This window comes from Rhineura floridana, chromosome 3 (assembly GCF_030035675.1).
Source record: "Rhineura floridana isolate rRhiFlo1 chromosome 3, rRhiFlo1.hap2, whole genome shotgun sequence".
Lineage (NCBI taxonomy): Eukaryota > Metazoa > Chordata > Lepidosauria > Squamata > Rhineuridae > Rhineura > Rhineura floridana.
The window spans coordinates 150,314,194-150,335,211 of NC_084482.1; the positions used below are offsets into that span (position 1 = coordinate 150,314,194).

The 21,018-nt window shown below is 41.8% G+C and overlaps 1 protein-coding gene across 1 annotated transcript in view; it reads left to right on the plus strand.

The window, feature by feature from the left end:
• Positions 1-21,018, plus strand: part of CELSR3 (cadherin EGF LAG seven-pass G-type receptor 3) — a 120,307-nt gene that overhangs the window by 14,418 nt on the left and 84,871 nt on the right. The window lies entirely within an intron of this gene.

Genomic DNA, 21,018 nt, shown 5'->3' on the forward strand with positions numbered 1-21,018 from the left:
CCCCTTAATTTCACATCTGCTCAGATGTAAATGGTTGGTAAATAAAATTTCCTTCCCTGCTTTACAGGGTATTAGTTCAGTATTGATATGAGTTGCTTTCCACACTGTTTTCTTCTAGACTGACATAATTTCTTCACTGACATCTTACAGAAAATGCAGATGGCAGTGTGGGCTGGCAAAGTGCAACTGAGACTTCTTTCTGCTACTGACTCTTTAATCAATCACATCGGGATCACTTCCAACCACAACTGGCCATTTAATTAGTTGCTTCCTACTTGGAGTCCAATCCCATTTTTTTCTGATTTTTTTTATTATCATGATTGTGATCATTTTAAAAAATGTAAATAGTGAAAAAAGTAATTGGTGAGGTTGCTTGGGCTGCAAGAAGGGAACAACTAATTAAAGGGTCGATTGTGGCTAAGAGCAATCAGGAAATGACTAATTAAAGGACCAGTAGCAGGGATGTGGAAGAAGGGAACAACTAAATTAACCAAAAGAAGTGAGACTTTTGCTGAACAGGGCTTAGTTCTGAGTAAATGTTTGTTTATGCAATCCTTTATTGTAATTGTTTATATCCTGCCTGTAAATATGCAAATCCTTCAAAGGCAACTGACAAATAAAATCACAAGAAGACAATATTAAAACATAGAAAGTTACCAGCATTCTTCCCTCAGGGCAGTTGGTATCATCTCTCTCTCTCTCTCTCTCTCTCTCTGCATGTGTAGTGGATAGTCCAGCTGGAGTAAGAGCACACACTAATGTCTTGGCCTGTTTCCTTCCATCTCCTGTCTCTTCCCATAATGGGCTTTCCATGGGCATCTGGTTGGACACTGTGAGAACAGGATGGTGGACTAGATGGGCCATTGGCCTGATCCAGCAGGCTCCTCTTATAGTCTTTTGTTGTCATACCATTTAATCCTTATACCAGCTGCTTGCAGAAGAACAATTTTGCAACAGCACCAAGTGACCCGAGTGTGGAAGCAACCAGAGTTTGTGACAGAGGTGGAGAACTTGTGGTCCTCCAGCTGTTGTTGGACTCCACTTCCCATAATCCCTAGCCAGCATGGCCAATGGATAGGGATGATGGAAGTTGTAGTCCAGCAATATCTGGAGGGCCACAGCTTTCCCCCTCCCTGGTTTGAGTTGGTTAAGTGCACACCTGGTAAATTGTCATCTGTGACAGGCATTATAATCCCTTTGCCCTGTTCTGCAACTCGTGTTCATTTCAATGAGGCTGGTGTAGAACTTCCTCTTTCTTTTTCTCACTTTGCTGCCATTCATTTTATTAATTTTATTTATATAACAAGACCAATATACTGCTTAATTTTTTAAAAAAACCCTCTTAACAGTTTACATAATAGTATTAAATATTCATTTGGAGGGTGATAAAAGCAGACTTTAAAAGCAACAGGCATAATAAAATTACCAAAATATAGATAAATTCAACAGTCTTAAAACCAAAAACTGCATCTCTGGGTAGGCTTAGCTAAACAAAGGTGTTTTTAGCAGGTGGCGAAAACAGTACAGCAAAGGGGCCTTCCTAATATTCATAGGCAGGGTGTTCCAGAGTGCAAGTGCTGCCACACTACAAGATCGATGGCATCCAGATGTCACTGCCCGAGATTTGCCTTGCCTCTTAGGACTAAGACAGTTTCTGCTCCGCAGCGTCCTTTGCGTAATGGGTAATACCATTCTCTGTACAGGGAAGGCTCCCCCCCTTTTTTGCTGCTTCAGAGGCATCACCCTAAGGAGCCCCTGTATCGGACTAACAGCTCATCTAGCCCCATCCTGCCTCCTCTGCCTGTCAGCAGCTCTCCAGGGTCTTGGGCAGATGATTCCCCCAGCCTACCTATCCAATGTCTTTCAGTGATCAGTGCCCGGGTCTGAAAATAGGAGCTTCTACAGCAAAACAGTGAATGCTCTTTTGCTGAGCACCGCTCAGAGGCATTCCTCCCTTATTTAAACACACTGCTATAACCAAGATCCATCCCTGTGCAGCAGCTGCTGTAGATGTGATCTGTGACTCACTCATTGCCGTGCCTTTGACCTGCTGGGGCAAATCAATCTTTGGTATCGATAAGGGGCTGCCTGCCACAGAAGCGGGTGGTGAGTGGTGGGCATTGCAGCTGTCTTTTCTATAAAGCATAAATGTCAGGAACAGCGACTCTAGGGAGGGTCAGGAGGAAGAGGTGGCCAGGCCCTCGGGACAGTGAGAGTACAGAGAGGCCATATGTGGGGTCAGGGGTGAGTGTGGAAGGGCAGTGGGTGAGGTGAAAAGTGAGACCTGGTAAAAGCATTCTCTTTGTTCTACAGGAGCTGAGAAATACAAAGGGGCTTTCTTTGGATGTTACGTTGGCAAGTAGTTTTATGCTCGCTTTTCCTCCTTGTTCTGGTACGATATCCAAATGGGGAGGTTGTGCATCTCCCCTGTGATAGGTTGCATGAGCTGTCTGTGCCCAGAGAACAATCTGAAGGCATGTGATGCTGCTGTTACAATGTGGGAGCTAAGCAGGTCTCAGTCTGACCGGTGCCAGGTTGGGGAACTGTTTGCAAAGCCACTCTGAGCTACCTGAAAGGAGAATGCCATTGTGGATTCATTTTTATGCACACTTTCCCCTTAATATGTGCATTTTTGTAAACATTGGTTGGAGACCTGCATCGCAAAATTCGGATACGTGTGAATTTCAAAAGATGGCTGTGTTTCAGTTCTCATGCTGTTGCAGAAAGTGTGAATTTGATAGTTTGGGCTTTAAATGTGAACTGAATCAAATTTCTCCCCCTTCCCTAGCCACAACCATTACTTTTAATGCAGACTTCTCCTTTGCAATATAGATTATTAGCTGGGCAGGTAATAAAAGGGAAGAATACATGCCAACAGCTTCTTGCTACTAAGCTTGTTTAACTCACACACAATCTCTCCCCCCTATGCTTGCCATTGCCAAGGTCCTAGGTGACCTGAAAACCAATTGCCAGAAGCCGCAGGAGGGGAGAGTGCTCTTGCACTCATGTTCTGCTTGCAGACTTCCCATGGGCATCGGGTTGGGCACTGTGAGATCTGTCCTAGGATGCTGGATTAGATGGGCCACTGGCCTGATCCAGCAGGCTCTTTTTATGTTCTTATGTTTATAAAAGTGCTTGTGCCAAATTCCCCTACAATCATATTCCTGAACCATGCCCACATGAAGAGGAAATGTAGGGTTGTATCCATTGTTAGGCACACTCATAGTAGATCCGTTGAAATTAATGGATATGACTAAGGCTGCAATCCTAGCCCCGCTAACTTGGAGGAAAGCCCTATTGAATTCAACAGGACTTACTTCATTCTGAGTAGACATGGTTAGGATTGTGCTATAATTTAGGTCCACTAATTTCAGTGGGTCTCCTCTGAGTAGAACTTAGTTGACTACAACCCAGTGACATTTACTGCTCCTTCTTCTCTCCATTACTGTTTGAGTTAGAATGAGAGGTGGGTGAATAAGCTTGTCAGTGGGCCCTCTGCTGAGATGTGGGCCCTCAGCAGATACCCAATCATGCCAACCCTTGATACTGACCCTGATCAGATGAGTTGATTGCAGCAGTTTCCACAACGTCAGTGGCACCGTATTTGCAATCTAAGACACAGGGAGATGTTGGGTGAACTAGCTCTATAAGCCCTTGAACCACACACACTTGCAAACACATAAATGGATGTTTAAATTGGGAGATTGCTTCTAGTTGCAAAAATTAAAATTATCTGCTTAATATCTTCATTTCTTGATTGGTTTTCTATGAGCCAACAGAGCACAGAACTGAGTCATCGGTAAGGAGTGTGGCCCTTTCCTCCAATCAGTTCTGCAGCCTTTGTGGCACAAAGAGATCTTTCCTAGGAGGTACATTGGGATCTGGTCTGATTGTGTTCCACCCAATGGCTTTGAGAAGAGCTTTTTAGAGATCTGCTTTTAAAGGAGTTGCTAAAATGTTCGGTTAGCTAAAATTCTAATACCAACAAGACTTAAACTGAAGTAAGTTTATTCGTGCTTATCAAGTTTTTTAAAAGTATGCCTTGCTGCAAGAATATACTTCAGGGCTTTTGGTTCAGGCTAGAAATGGAATACCAGGGCAGTGGAAGAAGTTAACCTACACCAAGTTCTGAACTGGCATATAAGGTGGTGCATATTGGCCGTTCAGGGGTGAGCTGATATTAAAATTGCATTGTCTATTCTGTTGTTGTTTTTTAAAAACACGCTGGCCTGTAAATGTACAAATAAGAAAGCATACTCATGATCAAAAGATTAAACCTGAAGTATTCCTGAGTATGCAGTCTTGCTTAAGAACATAAATGCCTTGCTATATCAGATCAAGGGCCACCAGATCCAGCATGGTGTGCAAAAGTTTCTGTACTGGGTTGTCCATCAGAAATGGGCCAGTGGCCCACTGGTGAACTGAACACACAACTTCCTCAGAAACAGTGGAACATAGGCAGCTGCCTTATACAGAGTCAGCCCACTGATCCTTCTAGCTCAATATTGTCTACAGCGATTGGCATTCGCTGTCCAAGGTTTCCGATAGGAGTCTCTCCTAACCTTACCTAGAGATGCCAGGGATTTAGCCTGAGGCCTTCTGCATGCAAGGCAAATGCCCTTCCCCTAGAATTCCAGGCTACAGAATAGCAGATTACAACATCCCCACACCAGAGATTACCACAGCTGCCAGTGGGGTTTATCAGGCAGAATCCAATAACAGGTTTGATCTCATGTTCAGGGCTTGATTGCTTTAAGACAGCCTTTTCCAATCTGCTTCCTTCCAGATGTTTTGGACACAGTTCCCATCATCTCCTGATCTTTGGCCATGCGGGCTGGGGCTGATTGGAACTGTAGTCCAAAACACTGACAGAGTGTCAGGCTGGGGAAGGCTGCTCCAAGGGATGGAGGTCAGTTGCAAAACACAGGTGTTGCATGGAGAAGGTCTCAGTTTCAATCCCTGGCATGTTCAGTTGAAAGGATCATATAACAGATTAGGGGAAAGACCTCCACCTGAGATCCCAGAGAGACACTGCCAGTCAGAGTAAACAGTGTTGAACTTCATGGACCTAATAATCTAATCTAGTATGCCTAGTTTAATTTAAACCAAGAGTAGGGATGTTGAATAATCAACAGGGGAACACACTGACTGACCGAGATAAAATGAAAGGAAGATGGAGCAATACACTGAAGAACTCTATAAAAGAGATGCCAGGATGACAGATTCATGGAGGAACCATATGATGAAGAACCAGAAATTTTAGAATGTGAGGTGAAAGTTACTCTTAGGATACTTGGAAGAAACAAATCACCAGGAACAGATGACATACCAATAGAGTTGCTATACAAGCTACAGAGACTGAATCTGTCCACATTTTGACAAATAGTTGTCAAGAAATATGGAAAATTAAACAATAGCCCACAGACTGGAAGCATTCAATATATATCCAAATTCCAAAGAAAGGGGATCCCAGGGAATGCAGTAATGATTGAACTATTGCCTTAATATCCCATGCAAGTAAAGTAATGCTCAAGATTCTACAACAAAGGCTCTTACGATATATGGAGCGAGAAATGCCAGACGCCCAAGCTGGATTTAGAAAGGGAAGAGGCACCAGAAATCATATCACAAACATACGTTGGATAATGGAATGGACCAAGGAATTTCAGAAGAAAATCACCCTGTGCTTTATAGATTACAGCAAAGCTTTTGACTGTGTAGATCATGAAAAACTATGGGATGCTTTAAAAGAAATGGAGGTGCCACAGCATCTGATTGTCCCGATGCGCAACCTATACTCTGGACAAGAGGCTACTGTAAGGACAGAATATGGAGAAACCGTTGGTTCCCCATCAGAAAGGGTGTGAGACAGGGGTGTATTTTATCACCCTATTTGTTTAATCTGTACGCAGAACATATCATACGGAAAGTGGGATTGGACCAAGATGAAGGAGGTGTGTAAATTGGAGGGAGAAATATCAATAATTTAAGATATGCAGACAATACCATACTACTAGCAGAAACCAGTAATAAGTTGAAATGAATGCTGATGAAAGTTAAAGAGGAAAGCACAAAAGCAGGACTACAGCTGAACGTCAAAAAGACTAAAGTAATGACAACTGAAGATTTATGTAACTTTAAAGTTGACAATGAGGACATTGAATTTGTCAAGGATTATCAATATCATGACATAGTCATTAACTAAAATTGAGACAATAGTCAAGAAATCAGAAGAAAGCTAGGACTAGGAAGGGCAGCTATGAGAGAACTAGAAAAGGTCCTCAAATGCAAAGATGTATCACTGAACACTAAAGTCAGGATCATTCATACCATGGTATTCCCTATCTCTATGTATGGATGTGAAAGTTGGACAATGAAAAAAGCGGATAAGAGAAAAATCAACTCATTTGAAATGTGGTGTTGGAGGAGAGCTTTGCACATACCATGGACTGCAAAAAAGACAAATAATTGGGTGTTAGAACAAATCAAACCAGAACTATCACTAGAAGCTAAAATGATGAAACTGAGGTTATCATACTTGGGACACATAATGAGAAGACAGGATTCACTAGAAAAGACAATAATGTTGGGAAAAACAGAAGGGAGTAGAAAAAGAGGAAGGCCAAACAAGAGATGGATTGATTCCATAATGAAAGCCACAGACCTGAACTTACAAGATCTGAACAGGATGGTTTACGACATATGCTGCTAATTCATAGGGTCGTCATACGTCATAATCGACTTGAAGGCACATAACAACAACAAAGTATGCCTAGTGTAAGGCAGCTTCTGTGTCATATTTCTGAAGTTGTCTCTCTGAGTCCCTCAGAAAGATAGCATCTTTTTTTGGCTGGTGAAATTCTTATGCCTTCAACAGCCACACAATAAGGCAGAAATTCAGTGGGTGAAGCTTTTCCTGGCATGAGATGCAGCACAGGGGGAATCTCTTCACCTTTTGCATTTATGCCTATCACACAACCAGTAAGATGAGATTCCTGACTCTCCCCAGGAACATGCAGTATGGCTCAATTGCTTGAGCTGTCTGTATTGGTTTACTGTTCTATAGGCACCTCTTCAAGGGTATTTTATAATCTCATGGATGATGATATGGGCTAATGTATTATTAGCGTCATGGTACAGAGGATCCTGCTTAGTGAAAGCAGTTGGCCAGTTCATATCTTCATTCCCTTCCAGCTCTTTCTCTCTGATTGCTGAAATGGTGTGTTGATAGAATGGAGGGAATGCACTAGCAGCTTCTGCAGGGGGCAAGTTAGTATAATGTACTGGCTAATGCAAGCTTTGAGACAGAAAGTCCTCAGCTCAAATCCCAATCAGCCATGAACTCTCTAGGTGGCCCTAGGCAAGCTGCCCAGCATCTCATATGCATAATGTGTATAACAATACCCCACTCGATTTTTTTGTGATGACCTATGGTCTGAACAAATTATTCCCTATCAAATGCTGACCTACCCTATAGGGAGGCTGCATAGTCCTTTGAGCCCTCAAAGGTGCTATATGCATGCTAAATATGATCAATTCATGAACATACCCGTACATCTGTCTGAAATGCAGGTGGATTTTTGCTTTCAATGTCGTTGCATTTTTCAGTCTGGACCATTGTTGGGTGGGGACTATTGTCTTGAATCTCCCCTGACCAGCCTCCCTTGCAGCCTCAGTCAGATTAGAATGCTGGTGTCCAGTGTGACAAGTGGCGCATTAACCCCCTTATGGATCTCCCCGTCCGACAGTGCCCATTTGTTGTGTGCTCTGCCTTGAAGTCTAGGTTATGTCAGCACTGCGGGAGACACTGAATGCAATTATCTGCCATTCTTCAGGGCTGGCAACTCATGCATAGAGAAGAGAACCGAAAAGATTGTCCTGCTGTGCTGTCCCTGGAATACACTGCCTCCCTGTGGGCCATGTTAACAGCTCATGACCCCTGGGCTTTTCCTGTCACACGTCTATTGAGAAAGCTGGCTTAGATGACAGAGCCCAGGGCTTAAGTCTGAGCCACTATTGCTACTAGACTTCCACCTAGGGGCAGGAGGCGTGGGATGCTAGCACATTTGCGCTGGGAAGCCTTGCTGAACAAGTACCAGCCCTCTGTTAGCTCCTCTTCCAGGCCCCTCTTCTGTCATTTATTATCACCACTTTAAAAAAAAAAGCTTCAAAGTATGAAACATGGTACAATGATGCAATTAACAAGGCCACATCTCCAGGATTACACTGGAATATTCTAGAGATCTGCATGAGAACTTAAGCTATACAGGAGCACCATTAAGAGGGAATAATAATAATAAATAATAATACATTTAATTTATGTGTCGCCTATCTGGCCAATGGCCACTCTAGGCGACGTACAAGAAGGCAATTAAAACACAATACAAAAAATACAATAATACAATATAAACAATGCAGCAGCGAGAACAATACTAATACAGGGTACGAGGCTTTCAATCATAGCAATTAACCCTCCCCGGAAATCCCAAAGGCCTGTTGAAAGAGCCAGGTCTTTAAGGCTTTACGGAAGACATTTATTCCCCTCTTTGTTTTTCAAACCCCACCTGCATTGTTTGTTTATTTATTTATTATTGCATTTATCCCCCAACTTGCCTCCAAGGGTCTCAAGGTAGCATACACAGTTGTTCCCCACCCTATTTTATCACCACAACCTCATGAGGTAGGTTAGGCTGAGAGACAGTGATTGACCAAAGTAACCCAGGGAGCTTCATGGTTTCGGCAGGATTTGAATCCTGGATCTTCCAGGCCTTAGTCCAACATGCTAACCACTACTCCTCACTGGATTACCCCTCAAGAGCACCTGTTTCTCTGGCCAGCTCACTAGCTCTACACACAGCATGTTGTGGCGAACAATGCAATGAACCTACCTACTTAATTCATCCTCACATCTCCTAAAGCTTTGCTTGTATATTTAGCATCATCAATGTGCTTAGCAAAGGATCAGAGGACAGGGCCTGTGCCCTCAAGAGTCTATAATTCCATATAAAGGAGACAACAGAGGAAGGGGATAGAAAAGGAGACAAGGGTAAATGGGGAAGAATGTGCATTTATTTCAATGATAAGATCTGATTCAAGGTCTATAAGGTCACTTGTCCTCTGTAACATCACAGTATGTACAATACTCTGTTCTGATATTCGTCTTGAACTAATTCAGATGAAGATACCACTACAGTGCTTATTGGACTCCACTATGTCTGTTTGCTAATGGAACGACAAGTTCTGGCTGTTGTTGGCATTGTGATTCATCTAAAGCATCTGTTCTTTATATACTGGAGGAGTGCAGAATCATAAAACTATTCTGACAAGATATGTTTTAGATATGTAAATTGCATCTTAAGAACCATTTGTCTTGTTAAACCCTTGAATATTATCCTTACACATTTTCTAGTTGTAAAGGGACTGGCGGAACTACAATAACTCTGGGTCCAGAGAACTTTTTGGAGGCTGGGCCCGGCAACCAAGAGGTCTTCTGTATCTTTAAAAGGTGTGCAGGCAGAAGGGAGAATTCCACCTTGTGGTTTTCTCATTACAGTGTTGCAAGAACACCTGCACTTGGCTGACTTTCTTTTCTCCTAAAGATACAGGATCAATCTCAGGCCCTGAACCTGGCAACCCTACTTGGGAGACATGTCAAATTGTTGCAGCAACATTTGAGAAGCCATGCCTAGTAATGCCTTGTAGAGATCCAGAGACCTGTGTGGCCTGTATCTATATACCACTCACATGTTATGTTTCGCATTCAAGGTAATGGAGAAAAACATGTCAGTGATCCCGAGTCTGATTCCAAAGGGAGTAGCCAGACACCTCCGGATGTGTTGGACTACAGTTCCCATCAGTCCCTGCCAGCATGGTCATGCTTTTTCACAAAGTATATGTCCATGATGCACATCCTGTTTCATTATGGGTATTTTGCATTGTAAGCCACCTTGTAGGCTCCCTTTTGTGAGCTTGTACCAGAATGGGTGTGTATGTGTGTAAATCTGCATATAAACAACTTAACAAATATTTGAATATAACCTACTGTACTTATCTAAGTCAAATATGCTCTCTTTATTATACCACAGTGCCTCTCATATATATTTCCAAAAGTGAGCTTTTGGACATTGCCATGAGTCTTCTTCCCAGCATATCCTTGTATAGGGCAATCTGTGGGGTAATGTGTGCAAGAAGTGAAGCAGACCTCAGTTTGGGGGCATGTGAAATCACATTGGATACGGGTTGGGACAGCTTATTTCCAGTGTTTCTTACCTACTCTTCCCCCTCAGATATCAGATCCGGTTACATAATCTAAATGCCAATCACAAAACAATGAATAATCAGCAAACCATGAAACAACAGCAATCAAAGCATAAAACAAATACTACTAATAATACAATTTACTGGGCGGGCAATGAAAAAATCATGCTTCAGTTCCAAAGGCCAGGGTAAAGAGGTGATCTTAAGCAGCCAACAAAAGAAGTGAAGTATTACAACTCTTGGGGAGTGAGTTTCACATTTTTGGGGCTGCCATGGAGGAGGCCCTGTGGGAATGAGGAGTTGCTATTGGAAGGTCAGGATTCAGAAGCCCTGAGACATAGCTGTGTCTGCAGAATTCATCACAAAAATCTTTGGAGCAGAACCGCTGGGTTTTGGGAGGCATCAATCCTGGTATTTCCTTTTTTTATATAATTTTTTTATTCAAATTTTTCAAAAGACAAACAAAACAAAATCAAACAACAAAAACATAAACATAACAATACAACAAAAGAAAAAAAATAAAATAGTTGACTTCCGATTTGTTGCAGATCAGCTGTAAGTATATAATATATATCAAACCTGTCCCTTAATATATACATACAGGATCACTTTTCTCCATAGGCTATCTTAGTTAATCGTCAAATCCCAATATCATCATTTTATTTTGATCTTTCAACAAAAAGTCTAAGAGAGGCTTCCATTCCTTAAGAAATGTGTCTGTCGATTTTTCTCTAAGTAAACATGTCAATTTATCCATCTCTACTAAGTCCATTAATTTCAATAGCCATTCTTCCGTTGTTGGTGTTGATTCCATTTTCCACTTTTGTGCATATAATAATCTTGCTGCCGTAATCATATATAATATTATTCTTCCATATTTCTTTTCTATTTGTTTATCCATAAAACCCAATAAAAAAATTCTGGTTTTGACTGAATATTTATCTTTAGAATTTTTTGCATCAACCTACCTATCTATGCCCAAAATGATTTTGCCTTTTTACACAGCCACCACATATGATAAAATGATCCTTCTTGTTGTTTACATTTCCAACAAACATTAGAAACATTACTATACATTTTTGACAACTTTTCTGGAGTCATGTACCAACGATACATCATTTTATAAAAATTTTCTTTAAGATTATAGCATAATGTAAATCTCAAGCCTTTTTTCCACATATTTTCCCATTGATCCATTTGTATGTTATAACCAAAATTTTTTGCCCACTTTACCATACGCTATTTTACTTGTTCTTCTTCCATATCCATTTTCAGCAAGAGTTTATACATTTTCGCAATTGTATTTTCATCATTTGTACACAAACCTATTTCAAAATCAGATTTACTTATTTCAAACCCATACATTTTCTTGTCCATTTTATATCTTTCTAACAATTGTAAATAGGCAAACCATTGAGAACTATATCCTTCCTTTATCAGTTGTTCTCTCTCTTTCATTATATATTCTCCATGTACGTTTTCTAATAGTTCTTGATAAGTTAACCATTTCTCTTTTCCAGCCATTTCTCTTCTGTAGAACGCTTCTTGACTTGAGACACATAATGGTATTTTCGAATAGAACCTTGGTTTATATCTATTCCATATTTTCAACAGAGGACGTCTTATAAAATGATTATTAAAGTCTACATTTACTTTTACTTTGTCATACCATAGATATCCATGCCATCCCCACTTCAGGTTATGGCCCTCCAAATCCAATAGTCTTTTATTCCTCAATAAAATCCATTCCTTTATCCAGACTAAACAGCAGGCAGCAAAATAAAGTCTCAGATTTGGTAATCCCAGTCCTCCTCTTTCTTTGGCGTCTTGTAGTAATTTAAATTTAACTCTTGGTTTTTTTCCTTGCCATACAAATTTAGAGATATCTTTTTGCCATTGTTTAAAAGGTAAATCAGAGGATATTACAGGTATTGTTTGAAACAAAAACATCATTCTCGGTAATACATTCATTTTTATCACAGATATTCTACCCATTAATGACAATTGTAGTTTATCCCATCTTAGCAGATCTTTCTTAATCTCTGTCCATATTTTTTCATAATTATTATGAAACAACTTTGAATTTTTATTTGTCATAATAATACCTAAATATTTCAACTTTTTCTCTATTGTAAAATCTGTCTTGTCCATTAACTCTTTCTGTTCCCTTAAAGTTAAATTTTTCACCAACATCTTTGTTTTTTGATTGTTGATCTTAAATCCTGCTAACGGTCCAAATTCTTTTAATTTGTCCATCAATACATTAATTCCTTCCAAAGGGTTTTCTAATACAATTATCAAATCATCAGCAAATGCTCTCAGTTTATATTCTTCTTTTTTTATCTTTAGTCCCGAAATCCTTTTATCTTGCCTTATATCTCTAAGCAGCACTTCCAAGACCAGAATAAATAGAAGGGGAGATAATGGACATCCCTGTCTTGTACCCTTTTGTACCCTTTTGTATTTCACATGAATCCGTTAAATCTCCATTAACAATTATCTGAGCCTTCTGAGATGTATAAATCGATCTAATCCATTTTATAAAATTGTCTCCAAAATCCATTTGCTCCAAAACCTGAAACATAAATTTCCAATTCAAATTATCATATGCTTTCTCAGCATCTAAGAAAATCAAAGCTGCTTGTTCTAAATATTCCAATACATTCAAGACATTCCTAACGTTGTCACGTAATTGTCTTTTAGGTAAAAACCCCGATTGATCTTCCTGGATAAATTGTTGCAATATTATTTTCATTCTTTCTGCCAAAATCATTGTAAAAATTTTATAGTCATTATTCAATAGAGATATCGGCTGATAATTTTTTGTTTTAGTTAAATCTTGCTCCTCTTTGAGTATTAATGTTATGTTAGCATTTTTCCAACTATCCGGTATTTTCCCCTCTTGCAAAATAGAATTCATTGTATACTGTAAAGATATCAAAAGTTCTTCCTCCAAACATTTATAGTACACTGCAGATAACCCATCTGGTCCTGGCGCCTTTTCTGATTTAATTTTGCTTATAGCTTCAGATATCTCTCTTGACGTGATAGGGCCATTAATAGCTTGTCTCTGAAAGTCTGTAATTTTAGGCAAATTCTGTTTAGATATATACTCTTCTATTTTTTCAGATGGGATTTCCTGACACTTGTACAATGTTGAATAATATTGATGAAAAATCTTTTTGATTTTTACATTATCTGTCAGCATCTCATCTCCTTCTTGTATCTTTAAAATAATATTTTTTGACGTTCTTTTCTTAATTTATATGCTAACCATTTCCCCGGTTTATTTGCAAATTCAAAAGTCCTTTGTTTAGCAAAATTTAGTTTCCTTTCAATTTCTCTAACTGTCAGCATTGATACTTGATTCTGTAACATTTTAATTTGATTTACAATAGAAACTTTAGTTGGATTCTTTTTCAATTCTTCCTCTTTTTGTTTTATTTCTTCCAAAATTAATTGCATTTTCTGTTGTTTCTTTTTTTAAATTCAGAGTTACATTTAATAAAATATCCCCTCATAAATGTCTTACTTGTATCCCAGACAATATTTTCATTTGTTCCTTTATGTAAATTATGTTCAAAAAACTCTTTTAATTTCTTCTTACATTCTTGTACTATTTTATCATTCTTTAATAAGGATTCATTTAGTCTCCATCTAAATCCAAGATTTTTTTTTTTTGAAAGTTAATATCACAGGATTGTGGTCCGAAAAAGTTTTTGGTAATCCTGGTATTTCCAATGTTCAGCTTATGACTACCATTGCTTATGTAGCCAAAGTGGCACCACCCATGCACGGTATGGAGGTACCAGTACACTTGGGAGAATTCCAAGGTTTGCTGGAGTACAGAGAATTTTTAGGAAGAAAACCATAAAAGGCGGGACCCCAAAACCATGCTAATCAGGACTGAGCGTGCTCAGTGGCTATAGTATATTGACCAATTGTTGAGGGAAAATGGTAAACCCAGGGCAGGGGGAGGAATGGAGTTAAGCAGCTGGAATCTTGGACAGGGAGCATGCCAGAGTGCAACATTTTGTTGCAGGTCCCGTTTGTAATCTGCTATTTTGTAGTGCAGAGTTCTAGAGGAAGGGCCATAGCTCAGTTGTAGAGCATCTGTCGTGCATGCAGAAGGTCCTAGGTCCAACCCTGGTGTCATGGCCCCGTCAGAGGACTCCTCAGATGAGGATGACTCGGGAGTAACAGCAGCAGACCCAGGAGCAGCAGGAGACACGGAGGAGCCTCCTGAGAATCCAGCTCCTTCTGCCCCTCAGCTGCAGAGCACCCCAGGGACAGCAGAGGCCCTGCTGCCAGACACAGACAGTGAACAGGATACTCCCCCCTCACCTGCAGAACGTAGACAGCAGAAGGTCAGGCAGAAGAGAGGCAGGCCTGTCTCCTTAAGGCCCAAACGCTGAGGGCTCACACCTGCTGTCCATCCTGCTCTTTATAAGGCACACCTTGGCTGCAGCTTGTTGCTGACTGCAACGTCAGGTGTGGCTTTGTGTAGACTTAGTTTCCCTGCAGCATCTCTTTGACTGACCTCCTTGGCAATTGATCCCGGACCTCCACTGACCTCGCTTCTGGACTTCTGACTCGGCAAGTACGCTGCGGATAGGCCTGGCAGATTTACATCCCGACTGCTGGCTAAGGACTTTCCTCCCCTGCCAAAGACCCAGGAATTTCCAGCCCCCCCTGACACTGCTGATGCAGTGTAGAGCTGACACCTGGCATCTTCAGGTAGGGCTGGGAGACATTCCATGCCTGCAACCCTGGAGACCCGTTGCCCATCAATGTAGACAGTGCTGAGCTAGATGGACCAATGGTTTCAGTGTAAGGCAGCTCCCTGCATTCCTAGAACCCTCCCCCCTCAGTGCTAACTCAAAAAGCCGCCTGTGGTGAATCAAAACAGCTCGCCACCTGTTGACAATCGCGGGAGCCATTGTAACTTGTGCAACAGCAGCACAGTGCCAAAGGCCCAGAGCTCTCTTAATGCAGTGGATCTGCTGTGGCTGAATATCCTGCGGTGCTTTGTTATAGCTGAGAGGAGCGTACACTCTGGTTATAAATAGCCACAGCTGCCTCTTTCCGTTTTTCAGCTGCAAGAGAAAATATGAAATGTGTATCAATAAAAGCACAAAGAGAGCCAAGACATATGGGCAGGAGGGTAATGGCTTGACTTCTTAGTTGTTAGAAACTCTTTTCCAGGAGGGGACCATTCCATCACAGTCATGCCGTCCTGGGACCTGTTTTCTCTCACACACTACAACTGCTGCCGGGGACTGTTCGGGATGTGGAGGAGGATCAGGATAGGAGAGAGGAAACCAGCAAAGAGAAACTGTTGTCTCTGAGCTGTATAATGCAGGCCTGTATTGTAGCCACTCAAGAACAACAACATGGGAATCTGTCTTATCCCAAACCAGGCCATTGGTATATAGTATCTACATTGACTGGCAGCACTGTCCTGAATTTCAGACAGGGAGCCTTTCCCAGATGCTACAAATGGAACCAGGGACCTTTCGCATGTAAAGCACATTCTCTACCACTGAGAGGTCGCAACGGTCACAGATTGCCAAAGCGGATGCCCAGCGTCAGTGAAGTATGGAGGCTAAGGCTATCAATGGCTACTAATGTGGCTACTAGCCACGATGGGTTAGGGCAGCCTTTCCCAACCAGTGTGCCTCCAGATGTTGTTGGACCACAATTCCCATCTTTCCTGACCATTGGCAATGCTTGCTGAGGCTAATGGGAGTTGTGGTCCAACAACATCTGGAGGCACACTGGTTGGGAAAGGCTGGGTTAGGGTTTTCCTCCGCTGTCAGAGGCCGTACGCTTCTGAATACTAATTGCTAAGAACCACAAGTCAGGACAGCACTGTCACATGCAGGTCCTGCTTGTGGGCTTCCCACAAGCATCTGGTTGGCCGCTGTGAGAACAGGATGCTGGACATGATAATGCTGATGATTACCACCATTAGGTCCCAGGGCGGGTTACAGAAAGTTAAAATACAGTATTAAAAACCATTAAAACATATTACACACACAGGAGTAGGGTGGGTCCTGAAAACATACATCTTAGGAGCCAAAGGCCAGGGTAAAGAGGTATGTCATAAGAACATAAGAAGAGCCTGCTGGATCAGGCCAGTGGCCCATCTAGTCCAGCATCCTGTTCTCACAGTGGCCAACCAGGTGCCTGGGGAAAGCCCGCAAGCAGGACCCGAGTGCAAGAACACTCTCCCCTCCTGAGGCTTCCAGCAACTGGTTTTCAGAAGCATGCTGCCTCTGACTGTCCTTTGCATTCATTGAAAACTGAATCGCAAAGGTGCCAGACATACCTTTGTAAGCAGGGAATTGCACAACTTAGGGACTGCCACAGAGAAAGGCCTCTCCTGGGCAGGGCCCGCCCCAGATATGCTGGGGCCCTTGGGCACAAGCCTGCCCTGGGCCCCGGCACTCCCCTTCCACGACTTGCGACAGGATCTCTGCCGCTGATCGCATGGTGAGAGCTTCTGAGCCCCCGCCATTCCCTTGCTTCAACTTACCTTTCTCAGCTGTTGTGTAGTTGCGTGTGCAGTGCTGCCCTTAACCAAGATGGCGGCCGAGTTTCCCTAAGGGGCTGAAGCCTCTGCCACCATCTTGGCTCATGGCAAGGTAGGATGGGCCATTGGCCTGATGCAACAGGACTTGTTCTTCTGTTTTTATATAGGATCATGGGGCAGGCTCTTCAGATACCAAGTTCTGGAGATGGTGATTCATTACCATCTTCTTTCTCCCAGTGTCAGTTTTTGTGTGTGATTGTAAAGCGTTTCAAAGGGGAGGATGTCATTTAACTTTTTTATTCCAGTATGAAAGAGTCTGAGGCAGAGAATATTTTGTCTTCTTCAAGCAATGTGTGCCTAAAAGCTATTCTGGGATTTTAAAAAAATGTGTATTTTACCAATCAAGGCTTTATTATAATATTAGATTTCCTGCTTAAGGGGGTGGGGGAGCCTGTTTAAATACAATCTAAAAATAGTACAACGTATGTTAAAATTCCTCATTACACTTTAACAATTCAATTAAATATTAAATACATTTCTAGCCCATGTTAGTGTTTGGCAATTCAAAAGAGAGAACATCATTCTGAAGTAGTTAATGTGGGTTACACAGAGCTTGGAAGTAACTAGTCACAAGTAACGAATTACTTGTAATTCATTACTTTTTCGACTAACGAGTGGGTAATTCCTTTACATTTTGATTGTAATAGAACTAAGAGTAATTTTACTACTTTTGTGGAGTAATTGTAACGTTTCCAGAATTACTTTTGGGCATTACTTGAGGGGGGGGGCAGGGAAGTCTTCTGCCCCTCTGATTTGTGGATGAAAATCATGTGTCTCAAATTGGGCTTCTGTGCAGTATTGCTCTTTCCTCATGCTCTGTGGATGAGTAGGAGGCGATGCAGGAGGCGGCGGAGAGTGAGACGGGGTGGAGTGGAGAAAACAATTATTTTACAAAATGGATAGTGGTGGTGAAGAATGGAGTGGAGGGAAAAAGGATCCGGAGGTCAAGAACATGGATAAAGGAGGAGGAGGAGGCAGCAGCAGAATGGAGATAAAGAACTGTGGAGGTGAAAGATGATAGTGTGTGTGTGTGTGTGTGTGTGTGTGTGTGAGAGAGAGAGAGAGAGAGAGAGAGAGAGAGAGAGAATACTGTGTTTGCACTTGGCACACAAAGTGGCCTCCACCACGCTCTCTGGCTACTGTGCTGCATTTGCAGTATTTTAACTTTTTTGCATCTCAGGGGAAAATGTTTGCTTGAGTGAGTGTTCCTTAGTTGGTGGCAGGGCAGGGTCTGGGAGGTGGTTAAGTGAGAGAGATTATGCTGGCTGGCTGAGTGGGGGGGGTTGCACTTGGTTTGGCATGCAAAGATCTGAGTAGTGGCCTCAGCCTCCCTCCCCACCACCCTTACCAGCGGAGAGACCACCATTGCTATCTTATGAATAAAAATAATTATTCTACTACCTCTGTATGTGTGTGTTTATTTTTACTGTTGTTTTAGGCTACTTAGATGTGCAGCAGCCAAGGCCAGCACCTTGTAGGCTTTTTTTAAAGTAACTGAAATGTAATTGCAGTGATTACTTTGGAGGAAAAGTAAAGTAATCAGTTACTTTCAGAGCAATTGTACTTGTAACGGTAATTACTACTTTTTTGGGCCATGTAACTATAACTGTAATTTATTACTTTTTAAAAGTAATCTTCCAAGCTCTGGGGTTACAAGAGTGTGATCTTGTGAGAGTGTTGCAGGAGATGTATTTAAGTCTTAGTTAAGGTTTCTGAACTAAGACATCTGTCTGATTATTTGCTTTTTGGACTGCTTGGAAATACAATCAATATCTGACTTTTAAACTAAACTATTGAGCTATATTTTGATGAGTTTACAAATACAGGAAAACTTTTTTTGTTCTCTGAGCTGTTTTACACATGTGCACTCGCACACTTTCACAAGTAGAATCTGGCCTTTGTGCGACTTCTTTACTTTTGTGATGAGAGCAGATCTGAAAGAATGGCCGCATTACACCGATGGTGGTATCATCCATGCTTGAATGTGTGACTCCAGCTAGGGATGGGCATATCTGTCAGTTGCTCTTTCTTTCACTTTCTCATTTTCCTAGTCCTCAGTTCTCCACATTTACACATCAGTTTGTGATTTTTTAAATCTAAAATAAGTCCTCATGAAAATTCACCAGCAAATTTCTCCTAAAATGCACACATTTGTATGAATTTTGCCTAATATGTGCATTTTTGCAAAGCAACTTCCCCCAGTTTCACACCTTTTAATGTCATTTTCCCCAATATAATAATAATAATAATAATAATAATAATAATAATAAAATTTTATTTTTGAGTCGCCTATCTCTCCGAATTAACGGCCACTCTAGGCGACGTACAATAACAGGATAAAATACAATATAAAACCATAACAATAACGTTCAATAATTAAGCTACCCACTCTTACATGTAATCAGCAGCATTAAAAACTAACCCACCCCAGAAACCCCATAGGCCTGCCTGAACAGCCAGGTCTTCAAGGATCGGCGGAAAGCCATCAAGGAGGGGGCATGGCGGAGGTCTAAAGGAAGGGAGTTCCAGAGGGTGGGGGCCACAATCGAAAATGACCTCTCTCTGGTCCGCACCAGCCTAGCTGTTTTAACTGGTGGGATCGAGAGAAGGTCTTGTGTGGCTGATCTTGTCAGGCGGCATAATTGGTGATGCTGGAGGCGCTCCTTCAGATAAACTGGGCCGAAATCGTAGACGCACACTTTCCCCTAGTATATGCATTTTTTTATACACATGACTTTGCTGGAGACATTTGGAGGAGTGCAAATTCTGAAGGATGGCTGTGTTTCGGTTCATGTAGTGCTTCGGAAAATGCAAATTAAGGAGGTTCACCTCTAATTGCAAACTGAATTTCTCCTTCATCCCTAACTCCAGTCCAGCCTGCATCTCACTCCAGGAAGAGAAGGATAGCTAGCAACCCCAACACAAGCAAAGTAATTAGGAGGAGAGTGCTTGGCACTTGTGTCAGACAAAGTGACAAACAGCATGCGACTCGAGTTAATCAGTCCGAAGATGGAGTGTTCTGTTTGGTGGTGAACAGCAAGGCTCCTTATGGTGATTGTAAAACATTGCTATAGCCCTGTAAATTTCCTCAGTCGCTTGCTGAGAATCAGTAAGTGACATCCCTGCCCTGAAGAACTTACAGTTGGAAGATGTCTTTCAAGGCACATCGCTCTGAGGGTCATGGGATTCTAGCAATGAATGTGGTTTTGCAGAAATTTGTGCAGGGTGGGGAACAGCAAGCACTAGGGGCCCAGTTCTCTTCTCTGCTCCAAGACTCTGGCGAATAGGAACAAAGGAAACTGCCAAATCAGAGCATTGGCCCATCCAGCTCAGCATTGCCTGCAACTGACTGGCAGTAGCTCACCAGGGTTTCAGACAGAGGTCTCTCTCAGCCCTACCTGGAGATGCTCTGGATTGACCTTTTGCATGCAGAGCATGTGATCTACCACTGAGCCACAGCTCTTCCCCTTTCCCCAATACCGAGCCTCGCCTTCCATTCCCTACAGGGATAGGACCAGCTCAGATTGCCTCTCTTCTGTTTTAAGAAAATTGTTTGTTGTTTGTTGTTTGTTGTTTTTTCAATTGGGAGCTTAATATTGCAAGCAGGTCTTTCAGATATGGCAGATCAATTGCTGACAAAAGGTTTCTTTAACTTTTTGGATTTTCCATGGATTTAGGGGGAGGGGAACATGGACGGGCATTTTGATACCAACAATGTTGTGTGGTCCCTGTGAAAAACTTGCATGCATGAGGAATTCCAATCCCACAATAAAAACTCATCTGCAGACCCCCTTTGTGTCTCTTCCACCCAGTTATACGTACATACTTCATCATCAAAACTTGGATCATAACTACCTGAGACTGGAACTCTTCTCACAGGATACTCCTGTGGTGAGGATAGTCAGATGCAAAAAAGGACAGGGGTCCTGGACCTTTAAGAATTGTATGAGCTGCAGGCAGTAGAAGGATTCTGCACAAATCACCTCCCTTTCCACCAATGGGAGTCCATTAGATGCAGCTGATCAAGTGGGCTCTAGTCCATGAAAGGTTATAACAAACTGTCTTCAAGGTGCTAGGGTACTCTTTGTTGTCTTCATCAGACGATTGGGTCACCATATCAATAACAACTCCCTTAGTTGTACTGATGGTGAACAAAATGTTCATGT